The following is a 5,544-nucleotide window of genomic DNA, read 5'->3' as shown; positions in this document are numbered from 1 at the left end:
GTAGTATTATTAATTCTTCAAAAAGAAAAAATTATTTGGATATATAACACTACAAGAAATAAATTTTTTTGCGGCCAAAATTATTTCCGGCGACTAGTATTTTGTCACAATAAGTCAATAATTACTATTGCAAGGCTTCATCTCCGATGAGTGGTTGAATCACCAGAAGAATTCTGGCAAAATTTACTCAACGCAAATGGAATCACTGTAAAAAATACATTTTACGATCAATTTTATTTGCAGTGATTCAAATTTTGACGCAAAAACTCAATTTTCAACATTTCAATTCCTTTATTTTCGGAGAACAAAAAGTTGAGGCTAAAAACCAATTTTTGTGGTAATAAAAATCGCCGCAAATAAAATCAACGAAAAAAACTCGAAATCAAGATTCCTTTTGCAGCTAGGACGCCGTCACTTTTATTAGTTACATTTTCCTTTTGCGGTGAAGTTAAATTGCCAGAAAATGCATGTTATAAGACATGATATTTTGTAGCCAATTCTTTTGTGGTGGTAGGAATTTTGGTCACAAAAAGTCATTTTTCTCATTTGCGTCGTTTTATTGTAGCGATTAGGAATTAGTCACAAAATATTTTTTGCGGCTTCAATTATATCGTTGCAATTAATTTAGACGGAAAAACTCAATTTCAATACCTTTGGTGTATTTTATGGCAATATTATTTTGCCACTAATTGTATTGGATGATATTTATCTATTTGCAACAATTTTTTAACTAGTTGCAATAATAATAAATCTCGGCAAAAAGATCACAATTAAAAACGAAAAAGGGAGAAAGCTCTAATCCCTAAAGTTTAAATCCTTTTTCCTTTCTTCTTTACCCCTTTTGAATCCCCACCCCCTGACGTCTCTCTTGCCCTAGATCCTCTGTTCGTTCTCTCTCTCTCTCTCTCTCTCCTTGCACCGCTGTGGTCCCTCACCGTTGCCGGTAGCATCTACGTCACACCAATAAGTCTCTGTCCATCCCTTTCATCTATCTCTCTTTTCTCTCTCTTCATATGCATCTCTCACTTTCTCGGTTTGCCAGCTCGTCTCTGGTCCCTCACTCTTGTTGCATTGCCGTTCACAGCGGCCACCTATGCCAGGCCCTTGCGCCATAAAGGTCTGAGCCCCCTTGCATTGAGCACAACCCCCCATCCATGTCTCTCTCTCTCTCTCTCCCCCCTTTTGATATAATAGTTTCATCTCTGATATTAAGTTAATCTTAGAGCTATTAGATAGTATTAACATCACTAATATCACTATTGTTAATCAATAAATGTTTTGAAGAAATGTTTTTGGTAGATTTTCAATGAGGCTTGGGCACAAACCTCTTGGGGTTGGAAACCAACCCTCTAACTAGGTTTACTAGATATTGTATTAAACCCTTAAGGCCGCTAATTAAGATTTACTATATATATGTGTGTACTATTCCCGTATGGCTGTCGTACTACCACACTGTGTATTCGATTTTCATTTGAAATAAAGTCCTCTATAGCTCTGTGGACCTAAGCACGTTGCCGAACTCTGTAAATTTTGTGTGTCACGTGTGATTGATTCCATTTTTGTTTTACTCTTATCGTTCCTACCAGTAAATCTTAATTAGCGTTCCATTTTTGTGTCTCATCATTCGAAAAACTATTTCACCGCATCACTGACTACACCATTTTCCGTGTTTTTGGGTGTAACTATTGCTCATATCTTCACTTGTTTCATCCTTACAAAATGCAATTTAGGTCCCAGCATTGTGTCTTTCTTGGCTTCAACCCTCACTATCGTGGCTATAAGTGTCATGAACCTAGTTCCGGTTATGTCTATCTCTTTCGCAATTTGATTTTTAAAGAGTCTAGCTTCTCGTTTGCAACTTATAGCTTGTCCAACCCGGCCCCTTATACCTCTCTTACTCCATTGCCTCCAACATTACGAGTGTCCAACTCTAATATATCCCCTGTCACCTTTAATTCCAATCATGCGCTTCTCTTGCGCCTTCCCACGTCTCCACTACACCTCTCTCCTCCCCTCCCCCCTTGAACATGAAGTCTCTACTATAGTAGCAGCGCCACCTCCAACTAGAGTCCATCTCATGCGCACTCGCCAGCAAGATAACATCCTTCAACCAATAAAAATTCATTGATTGCACAATCAGATATCCATTGCCCAAAGCTCTCTTGCCTACAACTCCCTCTTCCTTGCTCGAGCCTACCTGCTTTTCCCATACCATAAAACATGCAAAGTTCCGTGATGCCATGTTTTTGGAGTTCAATGCTTTACTAAAAAAAGGCACATGGACCCTAGTCAAACCTATTGCCTCCGTGAATATTCTTGGTTGTTGGTGGGTGTTCAAAGTCAAACACAAGGCTAACACTTCTCTAGACTGTTACAATGCGCAGCTAGTAGCCAAGGGCTAACATCAACAACCAAGTATCAACTTTTGGGACACCTACAGTCCCATAGTAAAACCAACCACCATATGACTAATTCTTGCCCATGGCGTCTCAAACAAGTGGCCGATCCATCAGTTACAAACAAGTGGCCGATCCATCAGTTAGATGTCCACAATGCCTTTCTCCACGAGTTTCTCCATGAGGATGTTTATATGTTACAACCATTTGGGTTTATTCATCCCTATAAATAAGACTATGTATACAAATTACATCGCGCTCTATATGGCCTTAAACAGGCGTCTAGAGCATGGTATTCTCGACTAAGTGACAAGCTCTTGGAGCTTGGTTTTGTTAACTCCAAAGCATATACATCCTTGTTTATCCTTTATCATTCTGGTGTTACATTTTTAACACTCATTTATGTGGATGATATCATCATCACGGGGTCAGATACTTGTGCTATTACTTCGGTTATTAACTCCCTTGGTTCTGAATTTGCTCTTAAGGATTTGGGCATAGTGCACTACTTCCTTGGTATAGAAACACACTTCATCCAAGAAGGCTTGTTTCTTGCTCAACAAAGGTATATTATTAACCTTCTTAAGAAGACAAATATGGTTTATGACGAACTTGTGACTTCTCCATGGCAGCCTCACATAATCTATATTTGTTTGATAGTGCTCCATTTGAGGACGAGACATTATATTGTAGCACGGTGGGGGCTCTCTAGTATCTCTTGTTCACTTGACTAGACATCTTATATGCAGTCAACAAAGTGTGCAATTTATGTATAGACTATCTACTCTCCATTGGCAAGATGTGAAACATATCCTCTGCTGCTTGAAGTTTTCTATTCATCACGACCTTCTCTTTAAATCGAGCATTAAATATCTATTGATAGCCTACTCAGATGCTGACTGAATTGGGTCTTCGGATGACAGACGCACCATGAGTGCTTTTTGCTTATTCTATGGTAATAGTTTAATTTCTTGGAGCTCAAAGAAAGAGTCGACGGCGGCACAGTCAAGCACGGAGGCTGAATACCAAGCTGTCGCCAATACCACAACTGAACTAATTGGGATTAAGTCATTATTAAAAGAACTTGGTATTTTTCAGGAGCATGCTTCAATTCTATGGTTTGATAATGTGGATGCTATGTATCTCACTTCAAATCCAATATTTCATGCACGAACCAAGCATGTTGAGCTTGATTTCTATTTTGTTCGTGAGCGTGTCTCCCAACGTACTTTCGATGTTTGGTTTATCTCAAGTAAGGATCGGGCAGCTAATGTATTCACTAAATTGTTAGTGTCTACCAGGTTTGCATTTCTCTGCTCCAAGCTTCATGTAGAACCACATCTGTTCAACTTGCAGGTGTATATAGAAGAGATTGAGTTGCATGTGAACTCAGATGAAACCAAAACTCAAACACATAAGGATGAAGACAAGAAGATATGATTATGATAAGACTTTTGATGAGTATAGAGTTAGACAATTCTAATAAGATACTAAAAATGCAATTCAAATAGGATACTAATGCTATGTAAAATATGTCTATAAATACAAATGAACTCCTCACCAATTGGTGTGTGGAGAATTCCTTAAACTCAAATCCTTTAACTCAACAGCAATCTTGGAGTTTTAGTTATTACTCAAATGTTTGATATTGGCCGTATCATTTATTTCAAGGTCTCTCTTCACATTTGGATCGAACTTACATGATACATGGCATTTAAAATACCTTGCTTTGGCTGGCCTTTAAGGAATGATGTGTATGCAAGCACGACATCAGACAAAGTTTCCCCTCATCAGTACTTGCAATTGCATATTTATCACATCCTATTCTCTCCATTACAGCTGGCTTAATAATATTAGATGTCCACTTCTTTATGTGCCATGCCGAACACATGCAAGAGTCAAGTATCTTACTCTCTCCTCATCTTTAGTTTTAGAACTTTCTTTTCACACACCAAAACCAACTTAATTGCTCGCGTTTTTAGTAATATTGGATAGTCATGACCAAGATTTGAAAAAAAAAAAGATAAAAACATCTGCAATTTCGTAGTGCTTTTGGGTTAGGAGGTCATTTTGAGTTGATTGCATAAATTCGTGAGATTTTTAGGATAGCAATTGTTTCTGGTGCATCTACATTTTGTTTTATTTTTGGAGAGAAGGAGGATCATTTGCAGTAAGCCTATTTTTACTATATTTAAGGATCATCAGTGTTTTTGTTTTTTTTTTTTAAAAACATAGAATCATAAATTATTTGTTAAATGGGAGAAGTATCGCTTCTCACATAGAAGCAAGTCAAACATTTCGGACATGTGATTTGCATGAATGGAGTTGCCGCTATGGATATTAATTAGAAGGTTGCATGCAGTAGTTCTGGACTGGCTAAAAACGAAAAACACAAGGGTACTACTCAGGAGGACTGATCAGGACTTTGTTTTACAAACAACTCATGATGTGCATTTTATCACATTACTTGTGTGCATTTCAATCTTTTCAAACCGCCGCGTGCATTTAGTAACACATAACATTTCATTTCATCGCACAACATATCATGTGTGTAGGAACTTTATGTGCGTTTTGTCAAGTGAAATATTTGGTTTACACAAATATTTAATCTTATAACAACATATTTATAAATTGATATGATATGATATGATATGCTAAATCTAAAATAAGTTTTTATTTTAAAATAAGACTAACGTATTATATTAAATTATGTGTAAATTTATTTTTATAAAATTTTTGTGTAAATTGTCCTGTTTTATCAAATAACACATGTGGATGGAAAATCTCGAATAAGTGAATAAACATAATCAGGAACGAGAGCAAAAGGTTAATTAATTTATATATATATATATATATATATATATTTCCAATCCATAAAACTCCAACAATTTTTATTAATATATATTTTATTATGTCAAGTAAGACAATTGGACAAGAGTTGTGAAGAGCAGTACCCTATCATTTCTCATTCAAATAATATTGTTTATTACAAATATATATATATATATATATATATATATAATTTTTTTTTATGGTGGAATTAAAATAAAATATAATATCCCACGAAATGATAATCACTCTGCATATACGCCAGAAACTGTCGTAAAATGCCGTGTATAATTTGCTGCGTTAAATCTCCACCTCTGCT

This window comes from Juglans microcarpa x Juglans regia, chromosome 1D (genome assembly GCF_004785595.1).
Source record: "Juglans microcarpa x Juglans regia isolate MS1-56 chromosome 1D, Jm3101_v1.0, whole genome shotgun sequence".
NCBI classification, from domain to species: Eukaryota; Viridiplantae; Streptophyta; class Magnoliopsida; order Fagales; family Juglandaceae; genus Juglans; species Juglans microcarpa x Juglans regia.
Note: the sequence above shows the minus strand (reverse complement) of the source record.